Below are 19,570 nucleotides of genomic sequence, written 5' to 3'. Positions count from 1 at the left end.
ATTCATTGAAATAAAGTGGAAGTCCTTATAACTGTATGAGGAAGGAGAGATAGGTTGCCATGTGCTTATATTTTATCTGGTTCAGTATCAGGGATTGAAAAGTAATGAAGCAGGTGTAACTATCAACTTATGGGATTCTCATTGTAGAAACAGCCCCTGCTTTCTCTCAGGTAGATTCAGAAGCTTTTGATTTCCTTTTCTGGATGTAAAAAAATATTCTTCCCTAATTCTCAGTCTACCATAGATTCATAGTAGTAGACAAGCAGGATCTTACAGATGATACAATCCCATCTGCTCATATGGGCAAGGAAATTGAGGCCCAAAGAAGTTAAATGAGTTTTTCAAAAGATATAGTTAGTACAAGATGAAACTGGGTTTAGAACTCAGATCTTTAATCCCACAGTCCCCTTAACTTTCTACTTTATTATTCTGCTCCTTTTTCCTCTGAGTATTATTCTTATCCTTCTCCTTTCATACTTACCTTATTTTCCTACTCTTCCACTCCATCCAAGAGATGAGCTTCGGACTGGATTTAAAATAGTTTTTTTTTTTTTTTATTTAGGAAAAAAAATCAAGATCCTTGACCACTTTCAGATATCAGGGTACCTTCAAGAACCCAAACATGCTTGGAATGGGAGAAAAGTAAAGACATTTTAATTCAGCCCATTTAATTGATAGATTCTACCAATCATATTTGTTAGGCTGTCATTTATTTACCTTTTCTCTGTGGCTTCTGTAAGGAAGGTAACTATGGACAGTAATGGTGGGGTAATTTTCATCTTAATTTAGAAATTACTGCATTTAATACTAGTTTGTTCTTACTATGCCCCAGTTCTTTTCTTTTTGTCAAAAGCACATCTAATTGTTTCTTATTTTGTCATCTGTAAAATAAGAGTGATGCTAGATCTTACTTCACAGGATTATTATAGGGTTTAATGATTTAATGTATGAAAGTGCTTAGGAGAGTGCCTGGCATGTAGTAGACATTCTATAGTTAACTGTTATTCTCCTGTTTTATATCATCATCATTATCAATATCACCATCACCAGTTTTCTTCAATGCCTAGCTCTTATTAGGCATGGCAGTCTCTCCAAGGGCTTAGAAATTACCTCTCAGAAGGTGAGGAGGAAGTCCAGACTTCTTTTGGGGCAAGGTTAAATTCTTTACTACATAGTCCCATTTAGTAGGGTGATAGTTACATCACTTGAGGGCAATGCAAGGTTTTATTGATGACTGTTGGGGTGCCCTCACTTTTCTGTGGTGGAGGAGAAGCATGAACCTCCTGGTATTTCTTGGGTTGAGGACTCTAAAAGCAGGTATGCAATGACTTGCATAGTTTTTCTCCCTCTACCTGTCTCAGGGATTCTCACCTTATGATATCACCCTTGGTCTACCTTTCTCCAGCCATGCAGTTACCAGTCCAGTATTCTGAGCACTTGGTCTGTCTGCCTTTCCTTGATCTAGACAATTGAGCCAATCTCTGACTTGGGTTGACAGTTAATGTTTATTTCTCCTCATAGCAGCCTTTGCTATTAGAGTTGTTTTTCTGGGGAATGAGGAGTATACGTTTGTTTATTTTAAAGGACATTGCCTCCTTTATGTAAGGGTTCTAGTCACAAAGACCATGTGTTTAGACTCACTAATCTTTCCTTTTTATCTCAGAAAATTCCTTTAAAGTATGGCTAAAATACTATTTCTGATGCTCTTGGCACCTTACCAGTCTTCCCCTCCTTCCCAGAACTTCTTGCTTTCTTCTTATGTGACTGTAGTGAAATCTTACTCTTTTAATAGGTTTGGAATAAAATAAAAATTTATTTTCTTGCCTATGGAGACCATACAGGTCCCCAACAGGTTCTATTGCTTTGTTTACCTCTGCATCTTTATCTCATATTTCTCTCTCCCCATTGCTTTCTAAGTCCCAGTTCCACTAGCTCTCTCTGTTTCCATCAGAAAAGCTCTTCCCAGCCTTATGACCCTTGCATTGGCTCTTTCATGTGCCTGGAATGCATTTTCTGCTGAAACCATTTCATCTCTGATACATCAGCTTCCCTAACCCCCCCCATTATATAAAACAGACTTTTCTCAATTACAAAGCTTTGGTTATTTCTTTCAAAGTACCTTTTATGACCTTGTTTATTTAATTAACATAAACAAGGTCATAAAAAGTACTTTTTTTATAACGTAAAAAAACGTTACGTTATATTATAAACGTTACGTTATACTACAAACGTTACGTTATGTTACGTTACGTTATATATTACGTATTACGTTATATATATATTACGTTATATTACGTTACGTTATATTACTTTACGTTATATATTAAGTTACGTTTATATTATAAACGTTACGTTATATTATAAACGTTTTTTATAACGTTACGTTACGTTATAAAAAAACGTTTTTTTATAACGTAAAAAAAGTACTTTTTTTATAACATAAAAAGTACCTTGTTTATAACGTAAACAAGGTCATAAAAAGTCCTTTTTATGACCATAAAAGGTACGTTAAAACAATTAACGTACCTCTCCAACACTGGTATAAAGTGTCAACACTGAGGCAGAGTCTCTCTTGTTCACTATTGTATTCACAGCCCTTAGCACAGTAACATGGCACATGGTAAGCAGTCAAGAAAGACTTTGATGTTGTTGATAAGCAGAGAAAGTGGACATGGATCAAATAGTTCTCCTAGTAGATATTATCAATTGTGACACATGCTTAAAAGAAAAAATCTCAGAGCTTTGCAGACATTTAACAGTGAATCAGGCATGGGTTCTCTGAGAAAGTGATGGTTAATCTGACAGCTAAAAATTAGGAAGATGTACCAGGGTAAAGGTAGAGAGGGAAGAACATGTGCATGGGCTCTGGAGGAGGAGGTAGCGTGATGCATTTAGGGCTTAAAAGAATCCAGATGAGGCTTGTGCACAGGGCACCAGCAGAAGGTGGACACCAGAGAGAAAGGCAGACAGTGTAGGTAATTTTCTTAGGATATTGTAAACCCTCTGGACAGCGAGGAGGGAAGAAGGGGGATTTTTTTTTTTTCTTTTCTTATATCCCCAGTACACTGGCTAACAAATAGAACGATCTCAATTAATAATTGTTAATTACTTGAGCAGAAGGGACTTGGAGTTAGTACTCCTCCCATAAAGCCAGTTCCCCCAAATTAGTATCTGCAGTTTAATAATTATACAGCTTGAGGAACAGCTATTATTATAGGGAGCTTGACTCTCACAATTTTGGGTGATAGGACCTGTCAGATGTGGGAATTCCTTCTGCCCACAAACTTTCATTGTATTCTGTTTCTTGTGTCTCAGTGGTTTCAATGTTTAGGAGATGTCCATATCCAAAAGACTGAATCTAGCTCACAGATGAATTTTACGAAAATTAAATTCTGGTTGATGATGTAGAAGAAGTATTGTTTATTTTCAGAGGCAAAAATGAGCTCTGGTTTGTGCTTTGGTTGAGTAAAAAGCATTCAAACTATTATTAACAAAAAAATTTCCCTCCAAATCTTATTTATTTTAATCTTTAAAAGTCTCTCAGATAGTGTTTAAAAGAAACAAGGTGGAGATAAAATGTTTTTCTCTTAAGTGATGCATTGCATTTTATTTGTATTATTTCCAGTTCTTTGAAAAAAATATTCCTGGTGAGTTAAAGATTCAAGAAGAATTGGAAAGCATCAAAAAGACTTAGGTATCAATAGTTAGTAGTAACATACAGCTGTTATTTTAGCAGTAATAAGACTAAAGCATCTTATAAGAAGTTTTGCTCTAGAAATTACCTACTGGTGATTTGAAAGTAATTCACCTAAGAATAGGCTTGTTACAGATTTATTTTAAAATCTGCTTAACTTGGCCATTACTATGAAGGTTAAATTAACTATAGTCAAGGAATGCATTCTCATGAAAAAGTGGAATTACACACTCCCATTGCCATATTTAATTTGTGCTTTTACTCCTTAACATTCAATAAAATAGAATGTCATTAAACTGTGAAACTGGCATTAATGAGGTCACCAGGTTCCCATACCAGGCTTTTGCAAGACATTTTTTATTTGACTGACTTCAAAAATTGTATTCTGAATATTTCAAATGAAAGATAGAATAGGTTGAAATGTCCTTATTCTTCATTTTGAACATGGATTTTCAAGAGTTTAAAAGAGACATTTATCCAATTTCCATTTTAAACCTTTTTTTTTCCTTTAATCACACTCTACCAAGTGCTCATGAAAAATTTTAAACATAGATTGAAAGTTTCTACTTATTTTGTGGCATCATTTTATTATACCGTTTATATTTTTAAAAAGTGCTGATAATGATCATAAAGAGAATAATTAGAATAAATTATAAAATTCTTTTTAAAATTTACTAATAACTAATGTCTGATACTTTTAATGAAAATTTAGATTAATGCTATAATTGGGAATATTGATAAATGATATTTTTATCAGGAACTTAATTTCCTGACCCATCCATTTACTTCTCTACCCTGCATTCCTTTTTCATTTAGCTAGCACCATATGATAAAACCTTTGGCATATAAATCTTGGAAAGTAAGAGGAATTTATTGTTCAACTGCCAAAGTGTGGTATTAGATTAAAATAATCAGCTTATTAAATGCAACAGTTGAGCAGAATTGATTCAAATCATATGTATGTAACTGTGAATGATTTCTTGCCCAGGAGAATATCTGAATTGAGAATTGCTTGCCAAACTATTAGAACTGAATAGCAATCATGACTCATTTAGAAATGTGGCTTTTTTTTTTTATCTGTAGAGTGAAATTTATGGTTTTCAGTCAACTAAAAATCTTAGGTACACAGAGTGTCTGGCATAGGGTGGTGTCCAATAGTTATCAGCTCCCCTTTTTCTGTAGCAGCAATTCTAAAGTATTGTCCCCAGGCCATCATCTTAGTGATCACGGTTATCATCGCCATCATCATCGTTGTTGTCATCATCACCTGGGAACAAATTAGAAATGCAGATTCTCAGGCCTCACTACAGACCTACTGAATTAAATACTTTGGGGAGGGGTCCTGCAACAGGAGCTTTAACCTGCTCTCCAAGTGATTCTGATTGACTGTGGAGTTAAGAATCTCTCTTCTAGAAGTTTAAATGTATTGAGCTTTCATACATTTTTTAGGGTATCCCTTAAGAAAAAATTAACCTGCTCATTTTCTCTTTAACATTTTCCTAACATGAGCTAACATTTAGTGAGTACTTAACAATGTGTTTTGCATGGTGCTAAGCTCTTTACATAGGCTATCTCATTTAATTGTTGCTAACATATACTATTATGATGTCCATTTTAGAGATTGGAAAATGAGGACTGTAAGAAGCTAAGTAACTTGCTGAAAGCCACATAGCTAGTAAATGGAGCTAAGATTCAAATCCAAGTACTGTGACTTTTAATCTTAGTCATTATTCTATAATATTTCTCATTCTTGACTAATTTATAGCATAGCCTAGGCTACTACTAATAAAATGTATGCTGACAAATTGATCTGATTCCCCTTTAAACACTGATTTTTCCAACCATTATCTAAGATGAACAATTACATTCTAGTACTTCATCAGTTTTAGTTTCCATTTATGCTAGCATTAGCGACTCAAACTGGCATACCCCTCACCCCCGTCTGCTCCACAGATTTGGACCTGGTAATAATAACATTAAAAAATACCAGCTAACAAAATTTCACTTTGGCTGCATTTTCTGAAGAAATGTAGGGGAATACAGATACTTTATCCCTTCGAAAACTGAAGTTCGTGTTGACAGAAAAAAATGTTAAAGGATAAAGCAGAGGAGAAAATAGCAATTCAGGGAATCTGGGGAGCTTGGAAATGGAGGTAGAGAGCAGAATGAACAATACCAAAACATACTCCAGGCAATAAGCATACTCAACACAAGATCCTAGTTAAAAAGGTCTGGAGTTTATGATTGGGGTTCCCAGTTGAAAAGGTCCTGATAATCAGTCTGAACTACTAGGCCCTGATTTTTATTTGAAGGCTCAAATATGAGAAAACTATGAAATGAGAGAATTCAGTTGATAAAGAAGGAAAAGATATGAGATGATCACAAGGTCATTGTAAGTCAGGGAAACCACTCTGCTTTTCATCTTCTTTTTTCTCTTTACCTCTCCTCCAACCTGCATCTCCCTATTTAGGAACAACTCTCCTCAGTTTTGTTTATGGCTTTGGAATTTCTGTGTAATACCGAGTTTGTCCTTTATTTGTCACTTGACTGGTAATTATGTTGGAATTCAGATGGGAAGAGATATCCAATTATATTTAAGGGCACTTTGGGTCTGTGATAAGCAGTGAAGTTAGGGCTGTAATGAAGCTACCCTCTGCCTTTAGCAGCTTGACTTGTAGAAACCTCATCAGGTAGCTCTAGTAGGTCAATTCCTCAGTTGCACATTTAAAGCATAGGACCCCACAGGGCACAAGAAAAGGTTGTGAATGATTGAGTGTAATCTTCTTTTTCATGTTATGTTTTCCCCAGGATAACATCTAATTGCTTTGTAAATGGTCCCAGTTTTTGCCTTGAACAATCTCGTGTGGGAGGCAATTACAGAATTTTTATTAATGTGCAAAATACTTTCTTAGGTCTATTTCTTTTAACTTTTGGTTCTGCTGCCCAGTTATAAAACCTGTATAGCTTGCAGTTACTAGCTAGCCCTTATCATCTTCAAAGTTATGCCATTTCTTTTCTAAGATTTTCATGTTTTCTGATGGAAAGGCAAATTATTGGTTGACCAATTCACATTAACTGCACCTATGTGGCTTGCTTTCGATGTAGAAAAGTGAGACTTACTTACTTGTACTGTAATTGATGTAATTCTCAACACAGATGTCTGTTTCTAAGATTGAAAAGCAGCCTTGAGTGAGAATTTGGAAGTTCTTTTTTGGGAAACAAACAAGATGCCAGTGTGATCTTCATTGGAGCTAAAAATTCCTTTTTCTAAAAATAATTTCTTTCATTAGAAGTTGTATGTTGACAAAAAAATCATGCAGAAAATACAGAGTTTCCATATAACCCCCATATGATTAACACTTTGCATTAGTGTAATACATTTGTTATAATTCATCAAATACATTTTTATAATTGTACTGTTTATTTTGGTCCCTCATTTGCAATATAGTTACAATTATACTATTAACTATAATCCATCAACTGTGTTGTATGGTCCTATATTTTTTCTTATAGCTTTTATTCTAGTAACATATATATGACCTAAAATGTTCTCTTTTAACCACATTCACAGATATAATTCAGTGCTATTAATTAACTCACGACATTGTGTGACCATCACCACTACCCATTTCTAAAACTTTATAATCAGTCTAAATAGAAATTCTATAAAATTTAATCATTGACTCCCCATTCCCTACCCCAATTCAGCCCTTGGTAACCTATATTCTAGTTCCTGACTCTATGAGCTTGCTTATTCTAATTATTTCATATTAGTGAGATCATACAATATTTATCCTTTTGCATTTGGCTTATTTCAGTCAACTGATGTCTTAAAGGTACATCTGTATTGTCACATGAATCAGTGCATAACTCCTTTTTTTCATAATTCCTTTTTAATGCTGAATAATATTCCATTGTGTGTATATACTACATTTTGTTTATGCATTCATCAGTTGATTGACGCTTGTGTTGCTTCCATCTTTGTCAATTGTGAATAATGCCACTATGAAAATTGGTGTACAAATATCTGAGTCCATGCTTTCAATTCTTTTGGGTATATAAGGAATGATGGGATTGCCGGGTCATGTGGTAATTCTATACTTTGCTTTCTGAGGAACAGCCAAACTGTCTTCCATAGCAGCTGCACCATTTTACATTCCCAGCAGCAATGAGTATTCCTATTTCTCTACTCCTCTCTGATAGTTGTAGTTTTCTGTTGTTTTTTTTTAATAGTAGCCATTCTAGTGGGTGTGAAATGGTATCTCATTATGATTTTGATTTGCATTTCTCTAATACCTAAAGATGTTGAACATCTTTTCATGTGCTTTTTAGCTATTTGTATATACTCTTTGGAGAAATGTCTGTTCAAGTCTTTGGCTCATTTTTTAACTGTGTTGTTGGTCTTTTTGTTGTTGATTTGTAGGATACCTTTATATGTACTGGATTAAAACCTTACTGGATCTGTGGTTTCCACATTTCTCCCATTGAGAAGGTTGTCTTTTCACTTTCATGATAAAGTCCTTTGAATCACAAAGGTTTTTAATTTTGATGACCCCCCATTTTTAATTCCTTCATTGCATGTGCTTGGGTGTAAAGTCTAAGAAAATTGTCTATTACAAGATCCTTTCCTACATTTTCTTCTAGGAATTTTAAAGTTCTGATTCTTAAATTTAGGTCTTAGATCCATTTTGAGTTAATTTTTTGTGTATTGTGTGAGATAGATGTCTTCCTTTATTCTTTTGCATAGGGATATCCAGTTCTCCCAGTACCATTTGTCAAAAAGACTGTTATTTCTTCAGTTGAGTGGATTTGGCAGTTTTGTCAAAAATCAAATGGCCATAAATGTGAGAGTCTGTTCAATTTGATTCCATTGGTCTACATGTCTATCTTTGTGCCCATTAACCCATTTGTTGTTTAAGAGAATGTTATTTCATTTCCATATATATGTTGATTTTCCAGTTCTCTGCCTGAAATTGATTTTTCCCTTCATTCCTTCATCAGAGAAGATGCTTTGCATTGTTTCAATCTTTTAAAATCTATTGAAACTTGTTTTGTGACCCAACATGTGGTCTATCATGAAGAGTGATCCATATGCACTTGAGAAGAATGTATATCTTGCTGTGCAAAATTCTTGGGGTGCAAAATTCTATATATGTCTGTTATGTCTAGTTCATTTATCATATTATTCAAATTCTGTCTTTTCTTATTGATCTGTGTCAAGATGTTCTATCTTTTGAATTGAGTGAACTGAAGTCTCCAACTATTATTAGTAATGTGTCTATTTCTCCCTTCAATTTTGTCTCATGTATGTTGGGATACCATAGCTGGGTGCAAATATATTTTTTACTGTTTTTCTTCTTGGTGGATTGGCCTTTCATTAGTATATAGTGTTTTTTGTTTTTTTTTTTTTTTGTCTTTTGTAACAACTTTTGACTGAAAGTCTATTTTGTCTGAGATTAGTATAGCTGTCCCCACTCATATTAGGTTATTATTTGCATGGATTGTCTTCTTCCAACCTTTCACTTTCAACCAATTTGTGTTTTGGAGTCTAAGTCTCTTGTAAATCACATACAGCTGGATTATACTTTGTTATACATTATGCCAAACTGTGTGTTTTGATTGGGGAGGTTAATATATTAACATTCAGCGTTATTCATGTAAAAGCAGAACTTACTTTAGCCACTTTGTCCTTTGTTTTTTATATGTCACATCTTTTTTTGTCCTTTTCTTTTCTTATAGCCTCCTTTTCTGTGTAGTTGATCTTTTGTATGGATGTAACTGACTGATTTCTTTCTCATTTCTGTTTCTATATTTTTTAAAAATGCATTCTTTGTGGTTACCCTGGCATTTGTATTACACAACCTATGTCTATAACCTACTAATTTGGAAAGATAACGTTTTAGTTTGCTAAGCTTCTCAAAGCAGATACCATGAAATATGTTGGCTTTAACTATGGGAATTTATTCGCTTACTAGCTTACAGTTTTGAAGCCATGAAAATTTTCAAATCTATGCACTACCAAGATGATGATTTCCTCCTGAAGACCAGCTGCCACTGATCCTGGACTCCTCTGTTACATGATAACACTCATGTAGTATCTGCTGGTTTCTCCCTGCTATTGCAGGCTGTGTTGCTTTAAGCTTCTTGCTTCTACTGCTTTCTCTCTCATTGTCTGCATTTCATTCTCTTATAAAGGACTCCAGTAAAAGGATTAAGACCTACCCTGAATGAGATGGTTCACACCTTTAACTTAAGTAGCCTCATGTAGAATGGGCCCACCCCCATTCTGGATGTAAATAAGCTTTATGAACATGATTTTTAAAAAACTTTTTAATTGTATGGTATAACATATATACAAAGCAAAGAAATAAAAAAAAAAGCAATAGTTTTCAAAGCACTCTTCAACAAATGTTTACAGGACAGATTCCAGAGTTTGTCATGGGCTACCATACGATCCTCTCATATTTTTCCCTCTAACTGCTCCAGAATAAAGGAGGCTAGAGGGCTTAAATACTTTCTTATCATCACAGTCGACTTTTTTTCCTTTTTTTTTTTTTTGTGAAAAATAACATATATACAAAAAAGCTATAAATTTCAAAGCACAGCACCACAATTAGTTGTAGAACATAGTTCAGACTTTGACATGGGTTACGATTTCACAATTTTAAGTTTTTACTTCTAGCTGCTCTAAAACACTGGAGACTAAACGATACATTGATTTAACGATTCAGCATTCAGATTTGTTAAGTCCTATCTTCTGTGTATAATTCCATCATCACCTTTGATCTTTCCATACCTCTCTTTGGGGTTGTTTGGACTATGGCTATTCTAAATTTTTGATATTGAAAGGGTCTGTCACTAATATGGCATAGGGAGATGAAACTATCTGATGTTCTGGAGAGGCTGGCCTAGGTTTCAGGACTTATCTGGACCAGGGTCCCATCTGGAGATTGTAGGTTTCTGGAAATTACTTTAGTGCCTAAAACACTTGTAGAATCTTATATATTGCCCTAGGTGTTCTTTAGGATTGGCTGGAATGGTCCTGGTGGGGGGTGGCAGGTTGTGATAGGTAGCAAGTTCTAGCTGAAGTTTGCGTAAGAGCAACCTCCAGAGTAGCCTCTCGACTCTATTTGAACTCTCCCTGCCACTGATACTTAATTAATTACATTTCTTTGCCCCCTTTTGGTCAGGATGTAATTGTTGATCCCATGGTGCCAAGTCTGGATTCATCCCTGGAAGTCATATCCCGTGATGCCACGGGAGACTTTCACTCCTGGATGTCATGTCCCACGTAAGGGGGAGGGCAATGATTTCACTTGCAGAGTTGGGCTTAAAGAGACTGTAGGAACATGAGCTTTTTGGTACATACAGTTTCAAGCTACCACAGATACCAACTTGGCTTCACTAGTGCACATGTTCTCTGTCCCCATATCCCTGCATTTCCCCTCTTTATTTTGTTTTTGTCCCACATTACCTCATTATATTTTGTGTGTCCATTGTCAGAAAATATTCCTTTTTCATATTCAATTATATTCTCACTCTTTTGGTAATTAGTAGAGTTATATATTGAGGATACAGCATTATTTGTTTTTTCATTTAACCTTTTAGTTAACTTTACTGAAGATTTTCACTTTTTTTATACCACTTCAAGCCACCTTTTCCTTCCAACTTGTGGAACTTTCTTTAGCAATTCTTGTAGGGCAGGTATTTTGTTGACAAATTCTTTCAAATTTTGTTTGTCTGTGAATATTTTAAAATATCCCTCATTTTTGAAGAACAGTTTTCCCAGATAAAGACTTTTTGGTTGGCCATTTTTCTCTTTTAGTACCTTAAATATATCATACCATTGCCTACTCACCTCCATGGTTTCTGATGAGAAATTGGCACTTTTTCTATTGTGGATCCCTTCTATGTGGTGAATCATTTTTCTCTTATTGCTCTAATAATTCTCTCTTTCTCTTTGGTAGTTAGTTGACATTCTGATTATTATGTGTCTCAAAGTTTGGGCCTATTAGGGTTTATTCTGTTTGGAATATGTTGTACTTTTGGGGCATGTATATTTGTGTCTTTCATAAGAGTTGGGAAATTTTTGGCCATATTTCCTCAAATATTCTTTCTGTCACTGTTCCCTTCTCTTCTTCTTCTGGGACACCTATGACTTGTATATTTGTGTATGTCATGCTGTCACTCACATCCCTGAAACACTGCTCATTTTTTTCTATTCTTTTCTCTGTCTGTTCTTCTGCCTCTAAGATTAGCTTGTCCTATCTTCTAGTTTGCTGATTCTTTCTTCTGCCTATTCAAATCTGCTATTGTATGCTTCTAGAATATTTTAAATTTCCAATTTTGTGCCTTTCATTCCCATAATTTCTGTTATGTCTCTAAAGTTTCAAATTCTTCTTTATGGTCACACATTTCCTTCTTAATATCCCTTAGCTCTATATCTACCCTTAGTTTATTTCTAACCATATTTTCCTTGAATTAAGAGTCTTGTCTGAACATCTTTGATCTGTTATTTGAAATTCTATGTCTTCTTTGGAGTTTTAATTTTTTCCCTTTACTGAGCCATATCTTCCTATTTATTCGTATGACTTGTAATCTTTTGCTGATGATTGGGCATTTGCTTATTTTGAGGTGTTAACTCTGAAGGTCAGTTTTCCCCTCCTGTTTAGGCATTTATTGTTGATTGGTTTTCTGTTAAGGCTCTTGTTTGATCCAGTTTAGGGCTGCCTGTGTTTAACTGTTCCAATTTTCTGAACCTGATTCTTGCCCTGAATGTGTGCAGTAATTTCACTTCCAGGAGAAATTTTTCTTTTCTCTATTCCTTCTCTGGGTATCTTGATTTATTTGTCTGTTTTTTGTGTGTGTGTGTGTGGAATTTTCTCCCCAACTCCCATGATTTGTTTAAATATCCTCTGTCACTCAGTGTCCCCCTTTTATTATGCTTTTAGGTTCTGGGACTGCCATGTCTAACAGCAGTACAGACTCTCTCCTTCTCTTGTTTGTTTGTTTTCATAAGGTTTTTCTACCTTTGGTCCCCATAGGGAATCCCTTGCCATGGAGCCAGGTGGAGTCAATCCAGAAAGGTTGATTTTGCATGTAGGTCATCCAGAAAAAATAGACTGGACCGAGTGTGTGCACCTCTTACCAACATTTCTATCATGGCCTCTTTTTCCCCTGGGGCACATTTGACTGTGGCAGTCCTTAGCCTCTTTTTTTGCAACCTGGGTGTTTGTCGACTTGGGCCCTTGTGCCTGGATATGGTGGGGTTCTAACTCACTCTTGTGAGTAGCTCTATAGTTTGTTACACAGCAGGAGGGACCTGGGCTGTCCTGCCTTGGGGTAACTCTTAAGCTGTGTGGGGCCAAATGAGGAGGAGGGGTCCAGACTGGTGTGTCCAGCATGTAAATCCCCTATCTTGTTTTTGTGTGCTTTTTCTTTCTCTTTGAGTCAGAATTTGTGGATTCCTTCTCCAATCTCTATCACACTCCAGAGTTTCAAGCAAGTAGGATTTATCCTTTTGTTAGTTGACCCTGAGGGGAGATTTTTTTCAGGGGATGTCTTACATTGCCATGTTGATGACATCACTTCTCCTATAAATTCTTAGTTGCTCAACTTTCAGAAATGGGGTTGCTTCTCTCCTTGAATGTGAAGTGCACCTTTCAGCAGCAATTCAAACGATAGTGGGAAAGCAGGCTGTACTTATCAAATCCACTGGCAGGTTGTTTTACTCTTCAGAGATTGAAAACATCAGGACTCAGTGCGCCTCCTCTGTCTTCCAGGACATTCCTCTTATTTTCTCCTAATTATTCTATTTGTCCTCCCTGCTAAAAACCCAGCTTCCTTCCTAGTGCTTTATATTCATGAATCTTAATTATTCTCTTTATTGTCTGCCTGTGAGACTATCTTCCATTATTTGAAGAGTTAATGAAAAGGGGATTGAGGTACTTGCCTTTGTAATTAAAGAAGATCTCTGAGATTTATGCAAGTCATATTACTTTGCCCTTCAGTAAAATATAATCGTTGACATGAAACAATATTTATCCTTTTTTCATTACCATTTCTTGGTAACTGTCACAAATTCTTCTTAATTTGAATATGTGACCTTCAAAGATAAGAATGCAATTGTTACCTGTGCAAAAATGGCATTATAAAATATTTTGCTTTTTAGTTGAGTTTTTGTTTGTTTTATTTTGATAAATAAGACAAGCTTTTATTTTCTTTTCATTTGATCAGGAAGGCAAAGCAATATTAATGATTGATTGAAATGTTATTTTGGATTTATATGCTCTACTTTAGGTATGTTTGCTGAAACCTGTATCCTTTTCCCTAGTAATTTAAGGGTAAGGCAATTTTGACTAGATACGCCAATGTACTTCCACTCAACGTCAGGATGTTTGGGGAAATTCAGGGCTAGTGAACTGGAAAATTTGGACTCTTGGCCCAGCTTGTGCCTCAAGCCACTTGCATAATCATTATATAACTGCTGTGAACCCGCATTCTTTAAATCATAAATTGAGGAGACATACAAGGTGCTCTTAAAAATGTGTTTCAGTTTTCAAGTCCTGATTTCTTGATTAAAATATCCAGTGATGCCAGAAGTACCAAAAAGTCTCTAGGCTAATGAAGAACCTCTTTCAGTGGAATGGCTTTCTTGTAGCACTGATCTCTTTGCAGAATTCACTAATGAAACACACATTTTTCTTCACTATGCCCAGACTAGGTCAGCTGGTTACCTGTTCTTGAAATGTGAGGCAGATAAACTCAGGGTGACTTTCCATTAGTTATACAATGAGATGGTTGCCAGAAGGGCCATCATTTCTGGCAAGGCCCTGAAATAGGACAATCTCTAGGTTCTCTTACAGAGAAATAGGATGATCGCATATCATCTCTCCAAAACTTTAGTGCTGACTCCGCCTCCATTCATGCACTGGCTAAAGTAAAAGGAGGAATAATGCTCATTCTTCTACCCACAGCCAGTGCCAGACAAAGAAACATTCCTCAGTTGTTTTAGCATTGTCCCTCAACAATATAACAGTAGCTGAAATATCGCCCAATTTTGATGACTACCATTTAACTCACTTCTTTAAATGTAAATTGTATTGTTTCTGACTATAAAAGAAATTTAAGCTCCTATAGGATAATTGAAAAAATGAAGAAGAGCATATAAAATAAGACAAAATTCATTAAAAATTGCAGTGCGGAGGAATGAACTCCAAGTATTTGTATATTTATGCAAAACCAAAATCATATTCTACATAGTTGCATATCCTTCTTTGTACTATCAACATTGCATTACATTATTAAAATTCTTAAAAAATATTTTCTTATTGAGCCCCATTTTACATTTATCAAAATGTACACTTCACACTCATTTTAGTCCATTTTAAAGATTTTGTTCTTAATAGTTGGATTTACTGTATAATTATTTCATGTCAATTACTTTAGACGTATGATGTCATTTCATATACATTATGAGGTACATATTATTAAATTATTATTACTATTATTATTGCCATTTTATAGATTAGACAACTGAAAATTAGGAAACTTGTAACTTGCTTAATGTAACCCAACTAGTGAGTGGGAAAGCCAGGATCCATACCCGGGTATCTGACTCTAGTTCACAGGTTCTTAGTAACTACTCTAATGTCTCTGAACATGTAAAGAATAAAGGCTATTCTCTATGTAAGTTGTGTTGGAGAATAAATTTTAACTTTTTAATTCTGAAATATTGATATAATTAAAGAACATGACCATTTCCACCTTATATAAGTCATTTAACTTTTCTTGGTTTCAGTTTTCTCATCTATAAATTGAGTGTTCTATTAATAATAATTCTTAACTCAGAGAACTGAAGATTGAAATAATGAATGTGGAAATGCCTTGGAAATTGTGATGGTAATACATCTTGCCTTCTGTTTTCATCAGCATTCTCCAGGGAAACAGAATGGACAGGATATTTGTGTATGTATGTATGTGCGTGTGCATGTGCATGCAAATATGAGATTTGTTACAGGAATTGGCTTACCTGATAACCCTGGAGAATGGTGAAGTCAGAATTCTGTAGGGCAGGCTAGAAGTTGGGAATTCTAATGAAGGTTTTGATGACTTCCCCAGGCGAAGCTGGCTGGTTGAAGAAAAGATAGAAATTCTTTCTGATTGCTAGAATCATCAATTCTCTTTAAAGGCCTTCGACTGATTGGATGATAATTCTTTTATTGCTGAAGGCAGGCTCCTTTGTTGATTGTAGACGTAATCAGCCATAGATGCAATCGACTGACTGATGATTTAAATCTACAAAATATCCTCACAATAGCAATCAGGCCAGTGCTTGCTTGAGAAAATCATAACCTTTCCTAGTTGACACAAGAACTTACTCACACTTTCCAACCAAGGATTCTAAGTAAGTGGCTTTTAAATGATTCTGAGCTCTGAAATACTTTGGTAAGAAACACCCAATTAATTAAAATGAAAATTTCCCTCTTGAGTTAAGATTTTTCCTTAAATTCTAGATTTCAGTTTGAAAACATTTATTTGAAACTGAAAAAAGGATTTTTTTTAAAGGAAGTTCAATAAAGAATAAACTGAATCATGAAAGTCAGTTTGTAACAAAGGATGTAAATAGTCATTGAACATTTAAGAAAGATCTTCTAAGTGAGCTAAGTACCCAACATGTTCCAGGCACTGGCATATGCTGTTCATGGCAATAAATAGCAATCTTAGCCCTGACACAATTCCTTGTGATCATTTGTCAGAAGGGTTGGTTAAGAGGCCCTTCAATAAATGTGAGGAACATCACTGATTTTATCATTTTACTGATGAAAAAACTGAAGAACAGAGATGGGAAAAAGACTATAGCTAGCTTGAGAGACAGAGATGGAACTAACTAAACTTTGGACCCCATGACTCCTGTATTAGTTAGGGTTCTCTAGAGAAACAGAATCAACAGGGAACACTTGCAAATATAAAATTTATGAAAGTGTCTCACATGACCGTAGGAATGCAGAGTCCAAAATCCACAGGGCAGGCTGCAAAGCCGATGACTCCAATGGATGGCCTGGATGAACTCCACAGGAGAGGCTCACCAGCCAAAGCAGGAATGCCACCTGTCTCCTCTGAGTCCTCCTTAAAAGGCTTCCCATGATTGGATTTAGCATCACTAATTGCAGAAGACACTCCCCTTTGGCTGATTACAAATGGAATCAGCTGTGGATGTAGCTGACGTGACATGACCTAATCCTATGAAATGTCCTCATTGCAACAGACAGGCCAGCGCTTGCCCAATCAGATGAACAAGTACCACAACTTGGCCAAGTTGACACCTGTCCCTAACCATGACAGTCCACCCCTTGTCAACTTGGCACATATATGTATATATATATATATATATATATATATCACCTTAGACCATACTTAATTTCCAAATGGAAACAAATAAGCACACATTTTTTCTTTAACCTGACAATACTCAACTGTCCTGCATATAACTGGAAACACATTAAATCTCTCCAGAATAGCGTGTAAATCCTTGGGCAACATTCATTCTTAAACTTGATATCTTACAACTTAAATAGTATAACATGAACAAAACAGCATTACAGTCCTCGTTTCTGTAACTGATCACGTGGTCGAAGTTCATATTTATCACTACCTTCTTCCACTACCCATTCCATGTTCCCTTTCCCCTCAGCAAGCACTTCAGCTGGCTGTGGTTCTTTGCCTGGTGGGGTGACCCAAACCTTCATTCCTGAAGTCTCAGAGCCACTAGTGGTCCTGCCTGGATTGCGTTGTTGCAGTTTTCCATTGATTTTAATCACAGGGCATGGTAGTACTAATAGACGCCCCAGGGAATCTCCTATATTCCAAGAAAACACTTCTTTACCTCCATTATGTAGTTGCAGTCCTACTTCCTTCTGATAGTCAGGGTCAATTACCCCAGACAATAATGTAATCCCCTTCTTGGTGTGTTGATCCAGAGGCATAAGTAGCCCAAAGTGGCCAGGTGGCAATCTTAACTTCCAGTTCAGTGGTATCACTGTTGTTTCTCCTGGAGAAAGCACACCCCGTTTTGGAACTAAAACCTGTAGACCAGCAGAACTCAGGGTAGCAGGGACAGGAAGCAAAAATTTTCCTAGTGGATCACTAGGAGTAATAGTGAGTGGCACCACACCCATTTCCACCCCTTGGTTCCTGGACCCATGGATCCTGGCTATGGGAGAAACAGCACCATACAGTGGACACTGATTCAGAGCATACACAGCTTCCTGGAGAACATTACCCCAGCCTTTCAAGTTTTGCCACCTAGTTGGCACCGTAATTGAGTTTTCAAAAGGCCATTCCACCGTTCTATCAATCCAGCAGCTTCTGGATGATGGGGAACATGGTAAGACCAGAGAATTCCATGAGCATGTGCCCATTCCCGCACTTCATTTGCTGTGAAGTGTGTTCCTTGATCCGAAGCAATGCTATGTGTAATACCATGACGATGGATAAGGCATTCTGTAAGCCCACAGATAGTAGTTTTGGCAGAAGCATTGCGTGCAGGGAAAGCAAACCCATATCCAGAGTATGTGTCTATTCCAGTTAGAACAAATCGCTGCCCCTTCCATGAAGGGAGTGGTCCAATGTAATCAACCTGCCACCATGTAGCTGGCTGGTCACCTAGGGGAATGGTGCCATATCGGGGGCTGAGTGTGGGTCTCTGCTGCTGGCAGATTGGGCACTCAGCAGTGGCTGTAGCCAGGTCAGCCTTGGTGAGTGGGAGTCCATGTTGCTGAGCCCGTGCATAACCTCCATCCCTACCACCATGACCACTTTGTTCATGAGCCCATTGGGCAATAACAGGAGTTGCTAGGGAAAGAGGCTGACTGGTATCCATAGAACGGGTCATCTTATCCACTTGATTATTAAAATCTTCCTCTGCTGAAGTCACCCTCTGGTGTGCATTCACATGGGACACAAATATCTTCATGTTTTTAGCCCACTCAGAAAGGTCTATCCACATACTTCTTCCCCAGACCTCTTTGTCACCAATTTTCCAATTATGGTCTTTCCAAGTCCCTGACCATCCAGCCAAACCATTAGCAACAGCCCATGAGTTAGTATACAAACGCACCTCTGGCCAGTTTTCCTTCCAAGCAAAATGAACAACCAGGTGCACTGCTCGAAGTTCTGCCCACTGGGAGGATTTCCCCTCACCACTGTCCTTCAAGGACACCCCAGAAAGGGGTTGTAATGCTGCAGCTGTCCACTTTCAGGTGGTACCTGCATATTGTGCTGAACCATCTGTAAACCAGGCCCGAGTTTTCTTTTCCTCAGTCAATTCACTGTAAGGAACACCCCAAGAGGCCATAGCTCTGGTCTGGGAAAGAGAAGGTAATGTGGTAGCAGGAGTGGAAACCATGGGCATTTGTGCCACTTCTTCATGTAACTTACTTGTGCCTTCAGGACCTGCTCTGGCTCTATCTCGTATATACCATTTCCACTTTACAATAGAGTGCTGCTGTGCACGCCCAACTTTATGGCTTGGTGGGTCAGACAACACCCAACTCATGATAGGCAACTCAGGTCTCATGGTAACTTGGTGGCCCATGGTTAAGCGTTCAGTCTCTACTAAGGCCCAGTAGCAGGCCAAAAGCTGTTTCTCAAAAGGAGAGTAGTTATCTGCAGCAGATGGTAAGGCTTTGCTCCAAAATCCTAAGGGTCTGCGTTGTGATTCTCCTATAGGGGCCTGCCAAAGGCTCCAGACAGCATCTCTATTTGCCACTGAAACTTCCAGCACCATTGGATCTGCTGGATCATATGGCCCAAGTGGCAGAGCAGCTTGCACAGCAGCCTGGACCTGTTGCAGAGCTTCCTCTTGTTCAGGTCCCC

At 36.9% G+C, this 19,570-nt stretch overlaps 1 long non-coding RNA gene across 2 annotated transcripts in view; it reads left to right on the top strand.

The window, feature by feature from the left end:
- Positions 1–740: 740 nt before the first annotated feature.
- LOC143669153 (uncharacterized) overlaps positions 741–19,570 on the top strand; it is a 96,331-nt gene continuing 77,501 nt past the window's right edge. Inside the window, exon 1 of one of the 2 annotated variants that reach the window (XR_013168753.1) lies at positions 741–1,120. This is a non-coding gene — a long non-coding RNA (uncharacterized LOC143669153). Of the gene's footprint in view, positions 1,121–2,651; positions 2,972–19,570 lie in introns of those variants that run through there. The other variant, XR_013168754.1, reaches the window with a different exon arrangement.

This window comes from Tamandua tetradactyla, chromosome 25, assembly GCF_023851605.1.
Source record: "Tamandua tetradactyla isolate mTamTet1 chromosome 25, mTamTet1.pri, whole genome shotgun sequence".
Taxonomy (NCBI): Eukaryota; Metazoa; Chordata; class Mammalia; order Pilosa; family Myrmecophagidae; genus Tamandua; species Tamandua tetradactyla.
Note: the sequence above shows the minus strand (reverse complement) of the source record. Positions and strands in the feature narration are given on the sequence as shown.